Source organism: Marmota flaviventris, chromosome 10 (genome assembly GCF_047511675.1).
Source record: "Marmota flaviventris isolate mMarFla1 chromosome 10, mMarFla1.hap1, whole genome shotgun sequence".
In the NCBI taxonomy this organism is placed as follows: Eukaryota; Metazoa; Chordata; class Mammalia; order Rodentia; family Sciuridae; genus Marmota; species Marmota flaviventris.
In genome coordinates, this window is record NC_092507.1 from 106,573,257 (window position 1) to 106,599,767 (window position 26,511).

The window sequence follows — 26,511 nt, forward strand, 5'->3', positions numbered from 1 at the left end:
GGCCATTGGCCCCAGAGACACCAGAGTTCATGGCTGACATGGTTTTTTTCCTATGCCAGCCAGAAAGTTCAAATTCTCCCACATTACTACCAAGAACTCATACCAAGAGGGCTCCAGCAGGTCTATTTTAGCAGGAAACCTGGTCAAATTCATTTGCTTAGAGGGACCTTCCCCAGAGGTGAAGCCACCAGGTCCTGGCAGTAGAAAGGAGGCTACTCACTGGGCAGCCTATTTCAACTGCTTGGCCCTTCATAGGGAAACTGATTTTACAGTTTCTCTATTTAGGACATCAAGATAGGTTGCCATGGAAAAATGACATCTTCTAATTAAAAACACAGAGAGGTCACAAGTTTCCCAGAACGACCAGGGCACGGATCCTAAAAGGAAAGAAATGAAACATTTGAAAAAAAAAAAAGCCAAACAAAACTTCCAAAGCCGTTTCAGCCTGTAACTTTCCAAACCTGAATGAGATGCCCTGAGTGGACTGCAGACACTGAATGGGCAGTGTAAATACACGGCTCCTCCACGTTGGTGTTGGCTGGTGAAGGCTAAGCCCTGTCACAGGTCAGGGATGCTCAAAGAATGTTCACGGCTGTGTTCAGATTGCAGATTTCTGCATTTGCCTCCTGAAGACTAGGAAGATTCACGGGAGGGCAGAGAGGAGGAATCAGAAGGCTTCTTTGATCTGTTCCTTTGACATGTCTGAGAATAACACTCTCAACCTGTGTCATGCTCCACCTCCATGACCCACACTGGATGCAGACTTCTCAAGGACAGGCACAAGGTCATACTCATCTCTGTTTCACAGGGGCCTAAATTATTGTTTGGTATATAGCACATGGACAATACATCCTTGTTAAATTGATAATAATAATAATCATGGTCATTTACTGAATGCAATGGGCATTTGAGTATCATTAATCCTCTTTGACAATAAAGAAACTGCAATTTGAGGAGACAAACAACTCAGTGGTGTATACTACTAGTAAATGATGGAAACTGGATTTAAATCTAATACTGTTTGACTCCAGAGTTCAGCAATAAATGAATCCCTGGAGGGCTAATTTTTTCTCTCAGAGGCTGAGCAGCCAGTGTGTGGTTTGAGGAGCACTCTGCCCTGGCTCCTTCTGTCTTTACTATTTGTTGGCACCGTCATATCTCCCAGGGAGCCCTCTACTAAAGGAAGCAAGAAGAGAAACATCTATACTCCAGTAAACCCGGCGTGGAAAGGGAAGCCCATGACGGCAGTGGGTGAGAATGGGGACTCAGGTGCCTGCCTTTCTTTCCTGCTTTGTGCCGGTGCCCTGGTGGGGCTCCCCATGTAGGAGGTGTAATGACAATCTTGGGAAGGTGAAGCTGCCACAGCAGGAAGGCCGGCTGTGCTGATGCACCGCTGTCACTGGGGAGGAGGCTTCCTTAGGCTGGATTGAATTTAGAGTGGAACCCAGTCTAGAAATTCCCAAGTCAGTTGGATGGATTTCTCATTTAGCCAATATTGCAGCATTGCACAAATCCACGGGCCCCAAGGACATGGAATATTATAAGAATAGCACCCCTGAGAGCTGTATAAGAGTTTTGGACATAATCTTTCAACTTGTAAGTGTATTTTACATTCTACATTACCAGGAATGGATAGCAGCCTCTGATAGTTATACACATTATTTCACACACATTATTTAATTATCACCCTGTGAGGTAGGTAAAACTATTAACCCCTTCAGAGATGATGAAACTAGGGCTTTGAGTGATCTGTCCCTCTCTATTGGTGATACTCAAGATGGTGTCCACAGACTGGAAATGACAACCGGAACTACAGCTTGTGAGAAATGCAAGTCTCAGGCCCCACCCCAGAACCACTGAATCTGGATGGTTGGCCTCAGGAACCTGAGTTTTCACAGCTCTCCAAAGTGTGGAAAAAGTTACAGAAGCTCTAAAGATTCAAAAGCACTGCCATAAAACACAGAGCAAATGACAGGAGGCTGAATTCACTCTTAGTTGGCTCACTCCAACCCCAGCTCTACCTTGCTGACAGTACTAGGAAAGGAATAGAACAAGGCCAAGATCATGAATGCAAATCACAGGGCGACTTCCATTGGCAGAGGGGATGTGGACCAGACCAATCTCTCTGAGGCTCAGTGACTTATTTTATAAAACAGGCATACTATCTACTTCACTTGTGAATATCAGATGAATTAATATGAAAGTACTTAGCAAAGCCGGGTGCAGTGGGGCATGCCTGTAATCTCAGTGTCTTGGGAGGCTGATGTGGAAGGGTTGTGTGTTCAAAGCCAGCCTCAGCAACTCAGCAAGGCCCTAAGCAACTTAGTAAGACCCTGTCTCAAAATTTTATGTGTGTATGTGTGTGTGTGTGTGTGTGTGTATGGCTAGGAATGTTGCTCAGTGGTTAAATGTCCCTGGTTCAATCCCCGGTACCAAATAAATAAATAAATAAATAAACAAATAAAATAACTAGTAAATAGTTAAGCACTAAATTATATAAGCTTTTATTGTTTGTTGTTTTCTATTAGTATAGCTGTTGTAATTATAATATTATTATGGTTACATTTTAAACATAAAAAAGGAGCTCATGGGTAAACTGAGATTTAAAATGTATAATTATTCCCAGTGGGCTCCCATTACACAATCCTATTCTTTGAATACAAATTACTTTCAGGAAAAAGAAAATGAAGGCACATTGAGTGAACCCAAGCTGGTGAATAATGACAACAATCATCGCGATAATTACTTGTGTATGAAGAAGAGGTGCCGCGCTGTCTACCCACAGGAGCACAGCTTGACGGGTGGAAGGGAGGTGGGAGTCAGCCTTGGAATATCTGTGTTTGTGTCCAGGGTCCTCCACTCACAGGCTGTTTGATCTGAGATGAGGTCCTTCATCTCTAAGGGCCTTGTTGCTCTTATGTCAATTTTAATCATAATAATAACTACATCAGAATAATAGTGATGTATTTGACATGGGGCTCATAAGACAATGTCTTGAAAGTGCTCTGCAAACTGCAATTTACTGTGCAAATGTTAATTGTTCTGATTGCGGATGCTGTTTACAATAAGAGAGACCAAATGGCGCTGGACAGAGAAAACAATGGTTCCTGCAGGAACTCTTGAGACCTGGTAGGAGGAGGATGGAGAGGAGAGAAAACCCAGGGGGAAAGGCTTTTGTGCTCCCTACACACTGGACAGCCAAGGAGGAAAGATCTCTTAGTGGAGGGGGAGGTGTTGGGCAGACGAGGAAATGCAGAATCTGAAGGGTGACAGGTCCTGACCTGTGGGGACCACACAGCCACCCAGGGCCAGAGGATCAGAGCACTAGAACTGGGGACACAAGACCAGGGGTCCAAATCAGGGTTATCACAGGCCAGTCCTACTGGACAGCACTCACATTCACAGCAGCCTGAAATTTAGACTTTTGATATCATTTCCAGATGGGTTTACGTAGTCACAGAGAAACTGATGGAACACCATAATGTTACTCAGACATCCTCAAATGTGAGTCCCATTATCAGACTGTGTCATCTGGGACATTGCCAAGAATTTATTTCTTCTAAATTCTTGCATTATATTGTGGATTACTCAGTTATATTTCAAAATAGAAGTATTAATTTTTATTATAAAAGTTTTAAATTATACCATAACTTGTATGAATCTGGTCTGGCCTTTTTTCATCTTTTTAAAAATTATATCAGGAACCTCTGAGAAGACCTGATCAAGGTCAGAAGATCCAGTTATCAAGCTCCTTTGTGTCTGATGTGTACATATGATTTTGTCTTGCCCAAGTCCTCCTAGAATAACTAATGTATCTGTATAACGTGTTAACATTTACAGAGCATTTTCATATACATCCTCTTACTGTTCACAACCTAAATAGAGCAGGTATTTTCATCCTCTGTTCTTATTATCTATTGCTATAGTACAAAACACCTCCAAAGCCAGTAGGTTAAAACAATAACAAAATCATGTTGTTTGTGAATCTGCCACGCAATCTTGGAAGACACAGCTCACCTCTGCTTCTGGACATTTGTGGCTCAAAGCTAGAAGACTAGAATCACCTGAGGCTTGCTCATGTACCCACATGGCCAGTGCCTGGGCCAGGAAAACCCAAACAACTGAGGGCTGGAACAGCCAGGGCTCCTCTATCTACCTCTATGGTCAGTTGCAGAATGGATCACTAAAGGCACAGCATCTATGGTTATGTTGTTCTTGCCACAGATTCTCAGCAAATGATAAATACTTGTTTTCTGAAGGTCCCTCTTCAGAAATTTGTCACGAGGTTATTGTTACTGATGCAACTTGGTAGAAATTCAAGAAGCAGGTTGGTGGTATGCTGAGATATGTAAAAGTTTGGGTGTTTGGCTTTAGGGGATTTTAGCAAAGTAAGTCATTCATTTTCTATTCTGAATATGGACACTTGTCACAATTTTATTGCAGAAAACACTAATGGACAGGAACAACAAATAGGTCATCTCAAACGCCGTATCAAGAACTTCTAATTCCCCAAACACATCTTTGGAAGTTCAGTCCTGAGTAGGTGCATGTGCCTAAATCTCTGTGAGTTTTGTTTTCAAACTCAAGCTGGGGTTTTAAACCTCCTTGTAGGTCAGCCACCACCATGACCCTCGACTTAACCTCTAGAAGTGAGATGGCATAAAGTCAAGTGTTTGGGTAAAAAGCATAAAATGAGGAAGCTGCTTCCAGAGGCCTAATCCCCTCTCTACTTTCTAAAAGGCCAGATACACTTTAATTGGATTTATATATTTCAAAGCTGATACAGTTGTAGCCAACTCTAAGAGAAAGAGCTACAATGTGAAAGTCCACAAAGGGTGTTTGTGTCTCTCCAATTTTTAGTTGCTGTGACTAATCAGGATGAGGGCTGGCTGCGGGCAAGGTCTTTCAAAAAGCTGATCTACACTTTCACAAATGCAGAAAATGCCATTCATCTTCACTTAATAAGAAGGGATCCTTTTTGATGTCTGAAACCTCAACTTTCTGTCCAGAAGGAAGTCCGTCTAATGATGCTTAACCATGCAGCAGTGATAAATTCTTTATGGATTTACTGGTAAAAGTGGCTCCAGTATGTTTTCTCTGAGAAAGACACATTCAAAGGCTTGTATACTAGCATTCTGCTTTTTTCTTTCAGGTTATCTTTCAAATACATAGTTTAAGTTCTTGGCTAAGTTTTACTGGCCCCAGGGTAAGATGATCATAAAAATAATTATGATGGTTAACTCTTATAAAGCTCTTACTATGTGCCAAACACTAAGTGTTTTATATCTATTACTTCAGTTAATCTTCACAGTAATACTAGGAGGTAGGTACCATTAGTAACACAGTTTTGCCGATGAGAAAATCAAGGCCCAGAGTAATTGGCTTAAGTAATGCTCATGCATCCATAAAGTGGTAGAGCTGACATTTCAGTCAAAGCAATATGGATACAGAATCATGGATAACAGGAGCATTTAGTACGAGGACAAGACAGTGTGTGGTAAATCTCGGAAAGGGGCTGTCAATTGCATGGCACTACCAAGAGACAGTCGCATGATCCAGAAGAGCCAAATAGAGACCTTATTGCTGGATGCACTGACTGTTGAGGAGTGGGCATGTGATCCAAATAGAACTAGAGTTCAGAAAAATGCAGATTCTAGGGGAAATGGTCTCTCTCTTTGAGCTTTCTAGAGCTATTGTGTGTGTGTGTGTGTATGTGTGTGTGTGTATGTGTGTGTGTCTTGCTGGGGATTGAATCCAGGGCCTCACATACACTATGCCAGTGCTTTACCTCTGAGCTATATTCCCAGGCACTAGAACCATTTTTATTTTTTTGCCACAAGGGGAGATCCTTTCTGAGAATGAAATCTATACAGAGAAAACTTGAACTGAGGGATGGGTGGGAAGGATTAGAACCAATGACATTTTTTATCCAGCTGGATCTGAGCGTCAGTCCCCTCCCACCTCTGCTCTCTGACCTTCCGATTACCTAAGCCAGTACTCTACATGCTCAGTTTTGCTTAAGCAAAATCAAACTAGCTCTCTGTCACTTTGCAGATTCAAGAATCTGACTAAAACAGGGATTTTTACCCAAAACTTGTAAGGGAGGCAGTAGTGGGCAGGGCAGAACTGGGACCACCATGTATAACTTACATAGAAGCAAATTTGATTCAATATAAGTCAATATTCAGTGACTGATGTGTTATTAAAGTGTCTCTCAAGGCAGTAAACAGTGCCCCCTGGACCTGGCTGCTACTGCACTGGGCACTTCTCTCTGAAGTAATGGAGCCCTTTGGACCAGTGGGAAGAAGTCAGAGTGAGGAGAAGACAGATGCTACCTTGGTAGTGGCACCGTGCCTGCTGTGCTGTTTCTGTTGCCAGGTCCAGAGCTTTATGGCAACTGCATGTTTGGGTTTTACTTTCAACTGCTCTGCTATTCCTAGAACTCAGATTATTTTGAGTTCCCCAAGCTGGACTTGGAGATCAGTCTTGAGTGACAGGCATTGAATGAACTATGTGCTCAGATGCCCTTCAATGCTGAGGTCAACAGGGTTTTGCTTGGTAAATGTTCACTGTGCCTCTTTCTTCCTTTCCTGGGCTTGGATGACCCCAGAGACTTCTAAGGCCTCTGCAAATGGACTTCTGGTAGTCATTTCACAGTCACTGAACATGCTCAGGCTTGTCTGACATCACATGCGTTGCTCATTAATTAAACATAATAAGGTTGAGAGACAAAGTGTAGTATAGAATATCTAGAGGACTCTGCAAATGAGAGGTATACCTAGGACCCAACAGGGACTAGAAGTGACTTTGTACTAAGAGGAAAAAAGATTTCCAGATTAAGGGCGGGGGGTAGATTCCTTCCAGAGAAGAAGAGGTCAGTTCTGTCCTCTCTTCCATTTCTGGCAACAGCAGAACAGGTTTCTGTAGCCTTCCTGCTTCTTTAATAGTGGGATTGTCAAGCATCAGTCGCTGCTTATTAAAGGATACTTGTATATATTAAAGCTAAAAGTGAGAATTCTCATAAAACTATAAAATTAACACATGCCAAGTGTTTTTTGTTTTTTAACTCAGTAAACAGGGAACCAATAAGGTGCAGAGAGATGGATTATCTTGAGGCAGAGAGAAATGGGGACCTTGGAGATTGGGATCTTTCCACCCCAGATTAAAAATTCTAGGCTAAATCTTATGTGGTCAGTTGGTTTGGGGTGCCTGACTTGAAGGCCCCACTTACACTCAGACACCCATACATTCTCTTGCTGCCCAGGCTTCCCATGCTGTGGGAACTTTCCTTGCTTATTTCTAATAAGTCTGCTACTGAACTCTTAATCTCCATCATCTGTGTACTTTATTCTTCAGTGTAAGACAAGAACCTGCCAGTGCTCACATGACTCTGGGTTACACAGTGATCTGATTAAAGGAGAATTCAAAAAGGGTACACACACATATATACCACGAGGAACACTGAAACAAACTTACAAATACATTCTAATTTGGCTCATATTCAGGGGTCAGTAATAAAGTGCATGTCAAGGAGACATTTGAATTTCTATGGACAAGAATGATTTTCATCACTGTGAGTGTTCTATAACTTAACAGAGTCTCCAAAGAAGCTCAAAGACGTGGAAGATAATGATGTAATAGTTAGGAGTTTCCAGAGAAACAGAACCAAGAGAACATGGATAGATAATAGGTAGATGAATGAATATATAGATATTTGTTTTTTATGAAGGACCGACTTACACAATTACGGAAGCTGAGAAAATCCACAATCTATTGATCTTCACATTGGAGGCCCATTGAAGCTGGTAGTGTATTTCTAATCCAAATCCAAAGCTCTGAGAACCAGGAGAGCCAACTGTGTAAGTCCCAGTCCAATCTAAATGCCCAAGAATCAGGACTTCTCCAGTCTGTGAGCAGGAGGAGATAGATGTTCCTGTCTAAGAACAGAGTGAATTTTCCCCCTTCTCCAACTTTTGGTTTTATCTGGGGGCCCTGGATGGCTAGGAAGATGCTGGTCCACATGGTGAGGGCAACCTTTACCCAATCTACCTGATTCAAATGCTAGCCTCTCCCAGAAACACCCTCCCTCGTGGATAGAAACCCAAATCAAGTTTTACCTGCCATCTGGGCATCCCTTAGCCCAATCAAGTTGACATATAGAATTAACCATCACAGGGGTTAACTTGGAAGAGTGCCCTAGACTTGGAAGAGTGCCTTAGACTTGGAAGAGTGCCCTAGATGGAACAAGCAGTTGTCACTTCTGCAGAGCTGTTGCACAATTCTTCCTGCCATGCCAATCTTTTGGGGATCTCCAGCAGATGAAGGCAAGAAAACTGTAATCAGAAAAATATAGATTGTTTTGGGGAAGAAGAAACAGTGTGCAAGTCTGGCCAAGTGGGAGTGAAAAATAAATCCTAAAGATTGCCAGATCAGATAGATAAAGAGGTAACTTGGGGAATGTTGGGAGATTCCACAGAAGCCCATTTAAAAAAGGAATTAAGTTTTGGTGGTGGCAGATGAGGTACATGAATTTTATACTCTGAATCACCCAGTAGCTTTGTAAAGTGGTGGAAGGGATCATTTAAATCAAATGTTATCAAATTGTGTTTGACAGAACCTTAGGTCTCCATGTTGGGGCCTCAGAGACAATGAAGAGGGCAAGGAGGTGGCCAGGGGATTGGGATTGGCACCCTTCCTTCAGTCCTTTATTAGATCAACTCCACTTTTTATCTATTTATCATTATTGAGGATATCAGGAGATTTTACTTGAATAAAGGACTAAAAAGTTGAAAAACAGGGGCTGGGGATGTGCCTCAAGCGGTAGCGCGTTCGCCTGGTATGCGTGTGGCTCGGGTTCGATCCTCAGCACCACATAAAAATAAAATAAAGATGTTGTGTCCGCCGAAAACTAAAAAATAAATATAAAAATCATCCTGAAAAAAAAAAGTTGAAAAACAGTTAACTGTATGTGTCCCTGTAGTGTGCTGTTTTTAAGTCCTTTGGGTATAAATCGAGGAGTGGGATAGCTGGGTCAAATGGGGGTTCCACTCCGGTTTTCCAAGGAATCTCCATACTGCTTTCCATATTGGCTGCACCAATTTGCAGCCCCACCAGCAGTGTATGAGTTTACCTTTTTCCCCACATCCTCGCCAATGCTAGTTGTTGTTTGTCTTCATAATAGCTGCCATTCTGACTGGAGTGAGATGGTATCTTAGAGTAGTTTTGATTTTCATTTCTCTAATTGATAGAGATGATGAACATTTTTTTCATATATTTGTTGATTGATTGTATATCCTCTTCTGAGAAGTGTTTGTTCAGGTCCTGGGCCCATTTGTTGATTGGGTTATTTGTTTTCTTGGTGCTTAGCTTTTTGAGTTCTTTGTATACCCTAGAGATTAGTGCTCTATCTGATGTGTGAGGGGTAAAGATTTGTTCCCAGGATGTAGGCTCTCTGTTCACCACATATATTGTTTCTTTTGCTGAGAAGAATCTTTTTAGTTTGATTCCATCCCATTTATTGATTCTTGGTTTTAATTCTTGCGCTGTAGGATTCCTAGGTCCTTGATCCACTTTGAATTGAACTTTGTGCATTGTGAGAGGTAGGGGTTTAATTTCATTTTGTTGCATATGAATTTCCAGTTTTCCTAGAACCATTTGTTGAAGATGCTATCTTTTCTCAAGTGCATGTTTTTGCACCTTTGTCTAATATAATATAACTGTATTTTTTTGGGGTTACTCTCTGTGTCCTCTATTCTGTATCATTGGTCTACCAGTCTGTTTTGGTGTCAATACCATGCTGTTTTTGTTACTATTGCTCTGTAGTATAGTTTAAGATTGGGTGTAATGATGTCACCTACTTCACTCTTCCTGCTAAGGATTGCTTTAGCTATTCTGGGTCTCTTATTTTTCCAGATGAATTTCATGATTGCTTTTCCTATTTCTATGAGGAATGCCATTGGGATTTTGATTGGAATTGCATTAAATCTGTATAGTGCTTTTGGTAGTATGGTCATTTTGGTAATATTAATTCTGCCTATTCAAGAGCAAGGTAGATCTTTCCATCTTCTAAGGTCTTCTTTGACTTCTTTCATTAGGGTTCTATAGTTTTCATTGTACAGATCTTTCACCTCTTTCGTTAAGTTGATTCCCAAGAATCTTATTTTTTTTTGAAGTTATTGTAAATGGGGTAGTTTTCCTCATTTCCTTCTCAGAGAATTTGTCACTGATATATACAGAAATGCCTTTGATTTCTGGTTGTTGATTTTATATCCTACTACTTTGCTGAATTCATTTACTAGTTCTTTGAAGTTTTCTGATAGAACTTTTAGGGTCTTCTAGGTATAGAATCATATCATCAGCAAATAGTGCTAATTTAAGTTCTTATTTTCCTATCTGTATCCCTTTAATTTTTTTTTTTGTCTAATTGCTCTGGCCAGTGTTTTAAGAACTATGTTGAATAGAAGTGGTGAAAGAGGGCATCCCTGCCTTGTTCCAGTTTTTAGAGGGAATGCCTTTAATTTTTCTCCATTTAGAATGATGTTGGCCTGGGGCTTAGCATAGATAGCCTTTATGATGTTGAGATATGCTCCTGTTATCCCTAGTTTGTCTAGTGTTTTGAACATGTGAAAGTGCTGTATTTTGTCAAATGCTTTTTCTGTATCTATTGAGATGATCATACGATTCTTAAAAAAAGCACATCAATGTTTATGGCAGCACAATTCACAATGGCTAAACTGTGCAGCCAACCTAGATGCCCTTCAGTGGATGAATGGATAAAAAAATGTGGCATATATACCAATGGAATTTTACTCAGCAATAAAAGAGAATAAAATCATGGCATTTGCAGGTAAATGGATGGCGTTGGAGAAGATAATGCTTAATGAAGTTAGCCAATCCCAAAAAAACAAATGCTGAATGTTTTCTCTGATATAAGGAGGCTGACTCATAGTGGAGTAGGGAGGGGGAGAATGGGAGGAATAGGTGAATTCTAGATAGGGCAGAGGGGTGGGAGGGAAAAGGAGGGGGCAGGGATTAGCAAGGATGGTGGAATGTGATAGACATTATTATCCAAAGTACATGTATGAAGACACAAATTGGTGTCAACATACTGTATATACAACCAGAAATATGAAAAATTGTGCTGTATATGTGTAATAAGAATTGTAATGCATTCCACTGTCATTTATTTTTTAAAAAATCAATAAAAAGAAAAAAGAAAAGAGAACATGTAGTGGAAAATTATTAAGTATACTTAGAATAAAATTTTCTAGTTTAAAAATAGTGAATAATTACAAAGGGACTTCACTTATATGACATAAATTATTTTTATTGATTCAAAAGATCTATCATAGAACAATTTCTTTAAAACTTTGTAACAATGGCATACACACACACACACACACACACACACACACACACATATATATATATATATATATATATATAACATATAATATTTGACTATTATGTTAAATACTGTGTACCTATTTGAAATAAAATCTTTACATTCTTTCCCTAATAAATTAAAATATGATAAATACCAATGTCTAAAAAAAAAGTATGTGAAAATAAACAAAGATCTGGGAAAATGGTTGATACTCTTTAAAATGTAAGTTTAAAAAATATGCTTCATGAAATTATATACTATATGTTAGATGATGGGTTATAATCATCTAACATATAGTATATAATTTTATATATAATTATATATAAATATTTTATTTATATATAAATATTTTAATTATATATAAATTGGACTTGATTGCTAAACTTTCCAATAACCTTTAGTATCTAGGATACTAAAAGCTACTAATTTCAGGGCCAGGACCTTGCTATCCTCATAGAAAAGTGACTCTGAGCCAGGCACGGTTGTGCATGCCTGTAATCCCAGCGGCTTGGGAGGCTAAGGAAGGAGGATCATAAGTTCAAAGCCAGCATCAGCAAAAGTGATGCTAAGCATCTAAATGAGATCCCGTCTCTAAATAAAATACGAAATAGGGCTGGAGATGTGGCTTAGTGGCCAAGTGCCCTGAATTGAATTCCCGGTACCCCCCCACACACAAAAAAAATAAAAAAGAAAAATTACTCTGCTCTTAATTAAACTTGATTCTTATGAACAAGAAAAAGTTTTTAACAAGGCTAACAACCAGAGTAAATAACCATCTTCTCCCTGCCTTACAAATTTACAATTATCCCCCTTTTCCACTGGTACTTGTTCACCTTCTCATTCTCTAGCTGGTAGAGTAAGTCCTGGTGATCAGATGGCTTTCATCTCTAAAACATTGCCAGAAAGAGTCCTAGTTTCAGAGATAATGGAACTTTATTTGCTTTTTTGGGGATCACTTAGGTTTGACTCCTTAGTCGAAATGTTCTCCTCCTCATGGGTAGAAAAGAGATGAATTTATAAATCCTACACTTCAAGACAAAAATGAAACCAAGACTTGCATATCCACAACTTTCTCATCCTTCATTTCAATCCCAGAAGTTCATCATGACATCTGCCACTTTTTCTTTAACTCCTAGAATTTTGGTCCTCTGTGTCATGCTCATTCCAAATGATGTCTATTGCCTTAGAAAGAATGGTCTTCCCTCCCTTTTTTAAAATATTAATCTTCATTCTTTAAATCTTAACTCAAGGACTTCTTCCCTGGCTTTGATTGGGTCAAAGTCCCTCTATTAAATGCTATCTTAAAATCAGGTACTTCAATTTAACACATTTTACAGATATAGTATTATATTTATTTTGTGATTATCTGATAATTTTTACTCACCAACAGAGCTTGTGAAGGCAGAAAAAATAAATATGATTTCACTTGTATTTGTGGTCCCTAGCACCCACCACAGCGGGCGCCCAATGCATATTTGTTAAATGAACACATGAATGGTGTTTTCTAAATGAGAAGTCAGGCTATACTGTCTGACAAATCCATCCCCTCCTTCTGTTATTTCTTGAAAAAACATTCTTAGTAAGGCTTCCCTGGTGACTTATCTAAAATCTGTGTCTTCCCCAACACTTCACACACACAAACACACATCCTAACCTCTTTCATTTTTCTCCTCAGCACATCCTGATTGGCTTATTTATTTACTCAGTCCACCTCTCTCTATCTCCAAGACTAAGAACTCCATGGTAGCAAGGATTTTTGTTTTTATCTCTGCTGTTTATTGATATATTCCCAGCTCCTGGAGCATTGCTGTTCCATGGTCAGTGCCCAATAAATACTGGTTGAATAACTGAATACTCTCTTAAAGTGCTAAGAGGAAAGTAGAACAGAATATGCTGAACTTGAGTTGTCCTGAAGACCCAGTGCAGGCCACTGCAAAGGTCCCTTAGCTAGCTTCCCTGGTTCTCCCTGTGACCATCTTCAGGCTGTTTTCTACACAATAATGCACTTATTTCCAAGTGAGTCAGGACGATCACTGGGCTAGCAAAACCACACCTGAGACTTCTCATCACACTTGCAGCAAAAACTGCAGCATTTACCTAGGAGCCCAGGATGATTGGTCACTTCTTCCCTCTTTGACCTCATCTCTGTCCCGTCTCCCTCTTACTTACCCTGTCCCAAACCAGAGATCTCCTTGCTGCGTCTCTGGTTTGCCAAACCCCTTCACACCTCACAAAGACCCTGGGAATTTATTTGCTCTTTGTCTCCTGGATACTTGCCTCTCTCTCTCTCTCTCTCTCTCTCTCTCTCTCTCTCTCTCTCTCATTTCCTCTGGTCGTCTCCCTACCCCTTTCCAACAGGGTCACATCCTCCCCATGACTCTTTATCTCCTTACCCTGACTTACTCTCTTCAGAGGACTCATAATTGTTTCTCATAATATTATGTATACATTTGTCAGTTATCTCTCTCTCATCGTTATAGTGTAAGCTCCATGAAGCAAGGACTTTATATTCTTTACCATCTAATCGCTAGTACCCAGAATAAGGCCTAGTAATGTGTACCACTTAGTAATTATCGAATTATTATGAAGTAATATTTGTTATTAAATAAATGAATGATAAGCTATCCTGTAAGGATTCCTTTTCTACCATAGCAAATAGTAAGTAGACAAGGGAAATTTAGATTCAGTTTTCTGTACCAGATAAATTACTAAGCCATGTTCTTTTAATCCCCATAATTAATGCAAGAGTTTGTATACATGGGAGCAGGAAGACTCGGATGAGGAAGCTTTGTGATGGGTTTGAAGCCCCATAAATGGGAGGACTGGGCAATGGAGAGGACAGCATGATGCAGATAGGAATGAAGGTCCTTCACAGAGACTCTGTAACCTATAGCACAAGGAGAGCCACTAAGGACTGTGAAAACTGAGTAGATAAGACATGAGTTCCCTCTCTCTGCAGAGAACACAGCACAGCTTTGGTGCCCCAATGACAAAGGCAGCAAAGCCTTTGGGTAACTCAAGGGAGCAGTGGGCAGGCAGCCCAGGGATGCGGCAGGCACACAGGACTCCTCTCATGGCAATGAGGGGGTGCCTCTCAAGGGGCAGTGGAAAAACCCAAGGTGGCTGTGAAGGAAGAGCCCTGCTCCTCACAAGGTACCTGGTGACCCGCCCTCCCATATAACTGGGGAGGCTTTGACACAGAACTAACTAGCATGAAGGTAGAGTTGATAGACTAGGAAATGAGTTGGTAGACTAGGTTACATGGTGACTGGTAAGGTACGGCAGCATTTGGTTATACATGTACCTCTGGTACATTTCAATATCACTTTATGATATGCTCGGAATTATGCAAACTGAAAACAAAGCTGACGGCTTGTCTGACTTAGAATTTATTGTGGGTTAAACCTGCTTAAACATCTTAAGACTGATTTTCACTCTTCGATACAGAAATCCCACTATAGGCATTTATACCAAGGAAATAATCTGAAACATGAGGTTAAAAAAAAAGCTTTAGGAACAAAGATGTTGGTAAGTATATTATTTATGATAGTGAACATTTTCCAGCAATAAGTTACCAGTCAAACTCTTTGTAAGTATGAATGGTAAAGAAGTAAGTATGAGTTCCTAGAATCTAACAATGAGCAAAATCTTTCTAACTATGGCTTAAGTTCAGAATCAATAAAAGGAAATATTGATAAATTTGACAACACCAAAAGAAAAAAAATATCTTCCATGTTGGAACAATACTCCAAGATATTGGAAAAAGAACAAGGTCAACGGTCCAGTAGAAATACAAGCCAAAGGGTTGGGGATGTGGCTCAAGCGGTAGCTCACTCACCTGGCATGCGCGGGACACTGGGTTCGATCCTCAGCACCACATAAAAATAAAATAAAGATGTTGTGTCCACTGAAAACTAAAAAATAAATATTAAAAAATTCTCTCTCTCTCTCTCTTAAAAAAAAAAAAAGAAATATAAGCCAAAGACATGAAGAGACAGGATTCACAAAAGGAAATCAAAATGGCCTTTACATAATTTGAAGTTGCACAAACACATGCACAATTAGAAAAATACATAATGATTGTACACCAGATACCATGTCCCACCTATCAGACTGACAGAAGTTCCAAAAGATTGATAACCTGTTTGGATGACAAGACTGTAGGGAATCAGCATGTCCTTATTGCTCCTAAGACTTCAACAACAGGGGCTCTCAGGAGGGGAACCAGCAACATCAACATGAAGCAAAATTACTCACACATTGATTGTTGGGTTTGACAATCCCAGTTCTACGAATCTATCCCAAAGACACAGCAGTACAAATACAAAATAACATTTGTAATAAAAAGATTGAGATAAATGTGAATCCCCATCATCAGGAGACTGATTAAATGAACTATGGTAAATCTACAAAATGGAGTACTTGCAATCATGAGATAGGTAAGAATAAATTCTAGAAGTTTTGTGGAACAATCTTCAGGATACAATCTTTTAAAAAAATATTTCTTTAATTTTTTTTTTTTAGTTGGTGATGGACCTTTATTTTATTCACTTATTTATATGCAGTGCTGAGAATTGAACCCAGTGCCTCACACATACTAGGCAAGTGCTCTACCATGGAGCCACAACCCCAGACCAGGATATACTCTTAATTGAAAAAATAAAAATGCAGAAAACTACAAATAATGTTACTTTTGTGAAAGGAGAGATAAAAGCATAAGTATAAACACACACTGTTTTATATTGGTACATAGTTGTTTATATTTGCATAAAGAAATACTGTGACCGTAAGTCAAAATATAATGAGAAGGAGTGGGAGAAGGGGATTGAAAGAAGCAAGATTCCCTAGCTTTTCTTTTCTTTTTCTTTTTCTTTTTTTTTTGCAACCAGGGATTGAATTCATGAGTGCTTAATCACTGAGCCACATCCCCTTTTTATTTTTTATTTTTAGTTGGGGCTTCCCTAAGTGGCTTAGGGTCTCACTAAATTGCTGAGGCTGGTTTTGAACTTGTGATTCTCTTTTCTCAGTTTCCTGAGCCTCTAAAATTATTGGTGTGCAACACTGGGCCTGGCAGATTCCCTATCCTTTGAACATGGTTCATACAAGCTGAGTGTGATACTTTCTAGGGACAAAAATAAGAGAAATAATTAACAAGATGAGCAACACCAACAAAAAATTAAAGTAATATTAAACTACATTTTATTGGTATAACATTATTAGAAGTAATATTAGCATTATCACTTTGAACCTTTTTTGTCGGTGATAGTTTTATAGCACAGGATTTGTAATTAATGTAAAAAGCATAAAAGACATGAAGATATTAGGTAAAAATTCTAGAATATTTATATTTAAGTTATAAATATAATTATAAAGTTAGAATGTTAAAGACATACACACACACACACAAATATCATTTTAAAGAGAATTTAAAGATCCGTCTTTGCCCTGTCCACTGACAATCCCTGGAAGCAATGCCAACCCTGTAGTAGTGAACATCCTTTGTGTTTTGGTTTGGCTTCTAAATATTATTCTCTAAATATTAAATATTTATTTCTAAATGTTAAAAGGATTAGGAGTTCTTTGGAGAGATGGCTAATTCTAGGAACAACAGGGAATGTGTGAGGGTGACATACCTTGTTAGGCCAGAGAGCAATGCAGCCATCAAAGGCTGTTGAACAACTATCCAAAAAAAACAAACAAAAACCAAAACAAAACAAAAAAACCCTAAGAGCCAGCTGGCAATAGCTCCCATGGGCCAAAATTGGGATAATTTGTGTATCAAAAAGAATGAATTGAAGCACACTGAATATATGTTAAAAATCCATATGTTAATAATGTTAGAAATGAGAAAGCCCCTCACCTACCTCCCAGAAGAGCACCCTAGTTTGTCACAGGTCAAGATATCTACTTCCTTGGCTTCTTACTTGTGAGTGTTAATAATAGAAAGAATTAGACATCTATTCTCCTTTCCCATAGAAATGGTGATGACTGCTACTTCCCACAGATGGCCACAGTATCTCCATTCTATATGTTCTCCGACAGTGCAACTGTTCCACCCTCTCAGCAAAGGTGGCTCTGTCACCTCTCTTGAATCTGGGGAGGCTTGTGACTCTTGACCTATTCACTACTGTAAGAGTAATGCTTTGTCATTTCTGAGGGTAGGTTATAAAAGGCAACTTCTGCCATGTGTGATGGAGTATTCCCCTCTGGGACCACCATGCTGTGAGGAAGCCCAAGCTACTTGTATAGTCAACATGTAGGAGCTCTGCTTGACAGTCCCATCTGAACTCAGTCTTCAAGTCATTCAGGCTCTGGAAAGACTTATGAGTGAAGGAGCCTCCAGATTTTTTAAACATCCAGTTGTTGAGTCATTGTAGCCTCCAAGTATTTCCAGTTGAAGCCCCAGACATTGCAGACCAGAGACGTGTCATCCCCAGTGCTCCCTGTCTGAATTGCTCACCCACAGAATCCACAGGCATAATAAAATTCTTATTCTACACCACTGAGTCTGAGAAGGTTTTTACTGAAGTCTCATTAAAAAATAAAAGGGGGATATCAATAAAAAAATCAGCTAATAGATATAGACAAAGTGGTAGAAATAGAAATTAACATTTTGCAACCTCTAAAGAGATATTTTATCTAGGAAAAATAAGTACAAAATGGTAAATGATAATGAGCTAGGGGGATTATTATCATACTTTTCTACATATTTGAAATTTTCCAGATACAAAGTAAAAGATTATATTAATTAATTTAATTCATTTTTGATAACCTGAGCTTCATAAAATTAATTTTAATAATAAAAATATTTTAGATAGCCCAAGTGTTCAATCATAAAGAAATATCTAATATGTATCTTCTAGATAGAATAGTCATTTAAAATGACTGCTGTGAAGATTATAAAAAGACAAGTTTGCCATTTATAGTAAGTTAAATATCAGGACACAGAATTATAGCTTCATAATGACTTCAATTTTATGGTACAGAGACAGGGAGAGTGTCTGTGTACAAGAGTACCATCTTTAAAAACAAATCAGCTCCACATCATTTCTCACTTTCTTCATTGGCCTGGGGAACAGTTAGTTTGAAGGAGTCCAGGCCAATGCCTGCCAGGTGCCAGTCACTCTGAGGCCGTGGAGACCTCAAGCACAGCCTTGGGTGTCACCTTGGAGGAGCTTCTCATCTTTCCCAAGGGCTCCACATCACTCCTATGCACCCGGCATGGGAAAACACAGCATTCTTATTGGCTGCACATTCTAGATATTTTAAAACCAAGGGGGAGAGACGGTCAAGGTTAGGACAAAAGCCATGTTGAGATTCTAGGTCATGTGAAAGTTGACAGTGGCTGGCTCTTTTTTTCTGCTCTCAATGTAGAAATCATTCAAGAAATATCAGCCTTCAGAAAGAGGAGGAGGAAGACACATTTGCTATTAAGCAAGTAAGAACATTCTCATTACAGGGAACAGCATAGGCAAAACAGGTCACGGGAGGTCATGGCAAGCTAAGAGAACAGAAAGCCGCTCAGAGCAGCCAGAGCATATGGTGTTTAGAGAGGAAGTAAGTTTGGGGCCAAAGGAGGAGGAACCTCCCCTGCAGAATTGATTCAGCTGATTTGCATGGGCACTGCCTCACCTGTTGGTTGGTTGGTACCCAGGCCGCATCCTTTGTTTAAAAACAAAACTAAACAAAGCAAAAAAATCCTTGGCCATCCGCTGGCCTCTTTTGTACTAATTGTAAAGGGGAGAGGGAACAGGTGGGAGTTGATTTTAAGTAAGAAACAGGGACAAAATCAGGCTTTTTAAAAAAGGAACATAAGTCTGGAGCAGGGAGGAGAATGTGTTAAAATGGGATGGAAAAGGGACAGCAGGCTTCAGTGGTCTGTGTGCCCCCCCCCAGTTAGGGGGTGTTTTGTATCTGTCTCCCCTGTCATGCTGAGCTATTGAAGGGCAAGGATTCTCTTCTTTTTTTTATCCCTAGCATCTGCATTATTTCTTGCTGCAGAGTAGGTGTCCAGTAATTATTTATTTCATAAATAAAGGGATAAAGTGAAACTTGGACACCCCGAACTTGGACAGTGGTGGTAGTAACAGCCCGAGAAAAAGAAGCAGGGTGTGGAAGATATTTCTGAAGGAGAGGAAATAGGACATGGTGGCCAATTTGGGTGTGAGAAAGGAAAGTGATAATGCATCAGTCAGATGCCCCTGGGTCTGAATTAGGCAACTGAGTGCAGGCTGGGAGCACTGATAGAGATGCCCCACAGGGGCACAGAGGTGTTTGGAGGTGAGAGTTAAATTCTTTATAACGATATAACACTGGCCCTGCTCAGGATGGATAGTCACTTGAGGAGCTGGGTTAAGGGAACAGAGAGGCAGAGGCCACAAGTCGTCATTCAACATCTGCCCTTCTTGTTCTGAATGTTGCCTGGACACATGTTGCCTGAATGATGATGGCATTTCCCAGACTCTTGTGAATAGCTATGGCCCTTTGATGAGGTTCTAGAAATAAAATATGAGAAAAAGGCCACTTCCGGTTTGGGCCACTGGAATGCAGAGGGCCATCCTTTCCTTCCCTTCTTCTCCTTCCCCTTCCCCTGGCTGCAGGTTGTCCTGGAGGCTGGGGCTGAGGCAGGCCTCTTGGACCACAGGTGGAAGCCATATTTTGAGGAAGGCAAAGCAGCAAGATAAAGAGATGCTGAGGATTTGGCAGATAATTCTCATGGAAGCCCCGGCTGGCCGTGCTCGAACCTCAGGTGAGGAAGAGATAAATGTCTGCCCTGATGAAGCCACTGCCATCTTAGCCTTGGTAACAGTGACCAACCCAGGTTCTGACTAACGTACCTCCCAGCTAAAACAATTCAGAATGAAAAGGGACCTATAACATTTAAGACAAAATGCTAGTTGCTCTGAGAAAAGTGATCAATAGGTCATTTGATTCAAGAGTTGGAAGGAGACTGAGAACAGTACCTGGTGAAAGGGAGAGATGGAGAGGTCTGAACCCAGATGTCTCCATCTTCTTGCTCTGATCCTACTAGGATGTCCCCTGGTAGGGACAGAAGGTTCAGTGGGATTTCAAGATAGAACTCAAGGCTGACTAGACCATCAGGAAAGACTGTGGAGGAGACGGTGGGGAGTGGGGAGAGCGCTAAAAAGAGACAGGCCTGACCCAAACTGACATTCTTCACTAATGGAAGCAGGAAATGTTTTGGAATGATTTTTAAACTGGAGAGGAAGCCAAAAGTGTTCTCTCTCTCTCTCTCTGTCTTCCCTTTTACTTTAGCTATATTTGGGTGCCAATTATACACAGAAAAGCCAAACTCCGTTTCTCAATGTCAGACTGTAGATACTTGTGATCTGGCAAAGGGCATTTTCTTTTTTCAATTTTCTAACTTGTCATCAGGATTAATGGGTCTAGAGAAAAATGTCTAGAGTCATGTTTAGACCTCCAAAGATCCTGAGGTCTAGATCTGGCAAGGCTGGGCACCCTCCCAGAGTTGGTCAGGCACATCCCACGAGTCCATGTCCCTTGGAGGGTAGCCAGGCCTGCTGCTTCCTCTCCCTTCCCCAACTCCACAGAAAAGTTCAGAAAGTGCAGGTTGCTCCCACGGGTTACCTGGCAGATGCCCAATTGCTCTAGTAGAAGAGGCTGACCATGAATCAGGGATTGGAATATTCCCGGAAGTGACTTACAAGTCTTCTCTTTGCAATCTGAGGAGCCACCTACTGGGTGCGAGCCCCATGCAGAGATATCACCTATCCTGGAGCAATAGTAGCACACTTTTTTTCTTGGACCACTCTCTTGCTGGGGATCTTGAACTGACCTTGGTGCAGCAGGCATCATGGAGATCAAACTAGTCATGGTGTGAAAAGGTCCAGACTCCCTGAGAACCTTGCACATACATTGGTAGTTAAGTGAGTAGTATCTCTTTCACCATCAGAGAAGTCCAAGTCACAGGTAATATAATCACAGTCAACTTCAGCTTTCTCAAGAGATGTTTTCCAACTTTGTTCTTCTCTCTCCATCCTAACAGCTAGTCTTCCCCCTTTTAGCATTTTTTAAATCGATTTTATTATTTTTTAAATGCACAACAGTAGGATGCATTACAATCCTTATTACACATATAGAGCACAATTTTTTTGTATCTCTGTATATAAAGTATGTTCACATCAATTTATGCCATTATACACATACTTTTTTTGCATTACAATTCTTTTTTTTTAATTTTTTTATTGTGGGTTGTTCAAAACATTACAAATTTCTTGACATATCATATTCCACACTTTGATTCAAGTGGGTTATGAACTCCCACCTTCACCCCATACACAGATTGCAGAATCACATCAGTTACACATCCATTGATTTACCTATTGCCATACTAGTGTCTGTTGTGCTCCGCTGCCTTTCCCATCCTCCACCCTCCCCCCTCCCCACCTCTCCCCTCCCCTCCCCTCCTCTCTCTCTACCCCCTCCACTGTATAACCCTGAGGGTCTCCTTCCATTACCATGCAATTTCCCTTCTCTCTCCCTTTCCCTCCCACCTCTCATCCCTGTTAAATGTTAATCTTCTTCTCCTGCTCTTCGTCCCTACTCTGATCTTAGTTACTCTCCTTATATCAAAGAAGACATTTGGCATTTGTTTTTTAGGGATTGGCTAGCTTCACTTAGCATAATCTGCTCTAATGCCATCCATTTCCCTGTAATTTCTATGATTTTGTCATTTTTTAATGCAGAGTAATACTCCATTGTGTATAAATGCCACATTTTTTTTATCCATTCGTCTATTGAAGGGCATCTAGGTTGCCCTTCAATAGACTAATGGATAAAAAAAATGTGGCATTACAATTCTTAATACACATATATACCAAAATTTAGCATTTTTGTTTTACTAATTCTCAGTCTTTGGTGTATCTCTGAATTATCTTTGAAGCTTTTAAAAATATACATGTCCATCCTCCACACAGAGAAGGTCATGACATAGGTATAGAAGGGGCACTGTGCTATGAACAGCTGTTCAACATTCACTACCAGTTCAGATGAAATCATCTCATTTTCACCAGGGAAACAACACCCCACTCCCATGCTGTGTGGAGAGGGGCGGGCTTTAGTGAAGATGTCCCCCACTTCCCCTACCAAAGTGAGAGCATGAGACCAAGCAAGGCCAGTGTCTTGGTTCAGGCTGTTATAACAAAGTCCCATAGACTGAGTGGAAACAACAGAAATTTATTTCTCACCATTTTGGGGCCTGGGAGTCTGAGATCAGGGCAGCAGCCTACTGGGGTTCTGGTGAGGACTTCCTTTGTTTTTAAATTTTTTATTTGTTCTTTTTAGTTATACGTGACAGTAGAATATATTTTGACATGTTATATATACAAGGAGTATAACTTCCCATTCTTGTGGTTGTATTTGGTGAGGACCTCTACTGGGTTTCAAACTACTGAATTCTTGTGGTATCTTCATTCACATGGTAGGAAGAGAGAAAGCCATTCATAAAGTTCCGCCCGCATACCTTCATCACTTTCCAAAGGCCTTACCTCCAAATACCATCACACTGGGGATTAGATTTCAACATTCAAATTTCAGGGAGGACACAAACATTCAGTACCTAACAACCACCCAGTCTCTCCCAGGATGAGAATCTAAGTGGAGAGAACCAAGATGAACATTCACTGGAGCTGACCCCTCTGGGGCAGACTCTGAGGTAACTGTCCATCATGCCCACAGTGAGGTACCCCAGAGCCATGCTGCCTTGGCTGTCCCAAGGCCTGGCTCTTTGGCTTTCCTATCCTCTGTGTATTCCCAATCAATTTCTTGCTGCTTAATGTGAGCCAAAGTAAGTTTCGTGTTTACAAACAAGTAACCCTGGTTGCCACACCTGGGGACATGGGATTTTTAAAAGCTCTGCGGGTACATTGGCCTGTGGCTTTGAGCTGAGAAACACTGACCGTTAGTGTGTCAGACTCTGTGCAAAGAGTTCTACCACACATTTTTGTAATTGGGCCTTCACAAAAATCCAACAAGTGAAGAAATGGAGGCCTGGAGTCAATAAATGATAATTCTGTGACTTGAAATTCTGTATTTCCAAAGCCTCTCAGCACTAATATACTGCCTTTGGGTAGCAATGACATCCCATCCTCTGGGTGTCTCAAGGTCCTTTTTGGGTAACTTTAAAAAATTTTCTCTTTTATTATGCCTATTATGGGTATACATAACAAACTGCATTACCAGAGAATAAACTCCTTGGGTATATGTTTAAAGTAGGATACACTTCATGTACCCTAAGATGGTGCCTTTTTGGTTTCTTTACTACATATACAAATTCCCCTGAATTGAATGAATGAATGAATGAATGAATGAATGAATAATGTTATCTGGTGAATCAGTGAATGACCAGCCACGATACATTCATCCTGAAGTAGAGGAAGAAGGAAGTGTTGACGTGGACTGACATATACCTGTGGTCATGACAGCATTTCTGTCTCTGGAGAATCATCAATGAATAACTTCCTCTGACTTTGGATATTCTTCCTTCTGCTCCTTGATTCAACATCCAACCTGGGCTAACCTTTCCCAAACATCTTACTGTCCTCCTGATTTCAGGTCTAACTGTGGAGGGAGGGGGACAGGATGAATTGATCTTCACAAGCTTTGAGAACATCACAATTTCTGTCACCCAAATGTAGAATCTTGATGCACCAGGTCAATGAGCTAGGGAGAATAAAGCTAACACACAGGCCCACAATTCTCTGGATTTTATAAGTTTATTCACTTAAATGAATGTGACTAGCTCTTCTAGGACAGTAATTTGTAGCATAGTGAATAAATATTCTTAGTTTGCCTCCTATCTATCACTTAAGTGAACTGAAAGAGAATCCAGATATTGGTTTCTGGCTATAGCTCTGGTTCACATTTGAACATTCTCACTCCATTTATAGGTCTGTTGGTCCATCTGTCCATCCATCTATCCATCCATCCACAAAGTATTATTAAGCCCCAACTTCATGCTTAATGCTTCTCAGGCTTGCCACTGAATTAATAAGATACAGTCCCAATTCCAAAGGGACTTACAGTCAGACAGTGGAGGACAAGCTGTACGCTGGCTATATTAACACTGTGTGGCAAGACAGGAAAGACACATGTCTGGTCCTATCACATGGAGTAGGGCTGCTGGTGGAGAGTGATGTTGACAATAACTTTTCTCAGGCAGATTAGCTCTCTCTAGACTTTTACTTAACCCCAAGAAAAGTCTTCTGTCCCAACTGTTCCCTACCCAAAATGCTTGGCTTCAACCACATATAGCTAAGATTTCAGGAGGTCATTTCTATTGTAGCCGACATCAATTGAGCACTAACCACAGGCTCAATAGTACACTAGGGTATTTTGACTACCATTTTCTAGATGAGAAAATTGAGGGTTAAGGAGTTCCGGAACTTGCCTAAGATCTCACGGAGTGTGCCCCGGCTGCAAACCCAGGTCTCTGTGACTCTATAGCACTTACAATCCCTATATATACCTGCTTTCCAGCATCAGGCCTGTGGCTTATACTTTATTGATGGAGACTTCACTCACACACATCAAAGACTTCCCAAATCCTTTCTAGAAGAAACCAATACAATTTTAGAGTTTTGCTGTAAATCTCTCCCTGACTCAATTCAATTCTTCATGCCACAAAAAATAAATAAATAAATAAAATAAAGTTCAATGACAATCCTAATTGATGTTGATGATCAGTTAGGGCAATTTCCAAAGTTCAAGGTGAAGCCCATGGGCCTGAACAAGCTGATGGAGTTGGAAAACTCCTTCTCCAAGACTCACTGTACCAGACAGTTGCACGAGCAGAATCCAGCTCTAAGGTCCCTGCTTCTGGAAGCCTTCCCAGGTCCCCCCATGCTGCAAAGTCTCCTATCCACTGAGCCTCACCTGTGCCTTCTCTCCTGGAAATTTGCAAGTATGGGAATTAGGACAATTTTGATTATTTCTTTCATATCTACTCTGTGGCCAGATCAGTGCTATACACATAACACGTCCCCAAGAAATGCTCCTTAAGAGTAATTTGTGTTGAAGATTGTGGTAACAATAAGCCCATTCTCAATAAATAATTACATTCCTCACTGCTCTGTCTTTTTAAACAGTTGGCTACAATATGAACTAAAACCTCCCCTTCCCAGGACCTTCTGTGTTTTTCACAAAACACTTTGTAACATGTCTTTATAGACCATTTTTTTCTGAGAACAGATGAGTGGCACTCGAAAAGACTTCTAGTTATAATTTGAGACATGCGTTTTTATCAGGCACAAACATGGCTATTTTGAAATTGGAAAATTAAGTTGCGGCATTGTGTGCCTGAGCACACCCCATCCCCCTTTTTTTTTCAAAGGGCTTGTTTATTTCCTGAGTCTCACAAAGATGTTATTCTGTAAAATAATCTGAAAAATCACCTATGGCAAATTCTTGCTAGACTTGGATCTCAGAAGTGCTGTCGCCCTCAAAAGCCAGTTAGAAAAATCTGTGGTAGGTAATTCAATCAAATCGTTTGTTATGATTGCCCCGCAGACTCTGTTCAAAGCTTTGAACCTCGATGCATAGGGAGCCTCTCCAGCCAAACCATCTCACCAGCCACTCCGTTTGTTTACTGTTGCTGCCCCTGGGAGCTCCCTCCGGCCTCCCAAGCTGCCTGTAGGCTGCTGCTCTCACCTCTGTTGTTCTAAGTATGTCCAGATGGCTCCAGATTGCTGGGTTTCACAGCCTCCTAGAGAAAGCCTGGGACATTTAGGAGCACAGTTGTACATTGCTCACTATGAAACGCAATTTGGGATCTTCAGAATTGTGCTGTATCTTCTTATTGGAAACCATAGGCAGTTGGTTGGAATAGATCCTGGGAGAGAAGCCATATTGGAAATGGTTGGAGTTTCACTTGTGAGGTAGTATTCTACCACACAGGGCTCAAAGTTCCACAGGGGGAAGAGCCACGTGTGTCTCATCAATGTTGTATCTATCCCCAGTGTCTAGACATGGAGCTGAGACACAGCAGGTACCCCACAAATGTTTGTAAAATGACTGAGTTGCTGCAAAGGGAATCCTTTCATAAACTAGCAATGTCACCACTGTACAAATGATGTTTACTCGTCAGT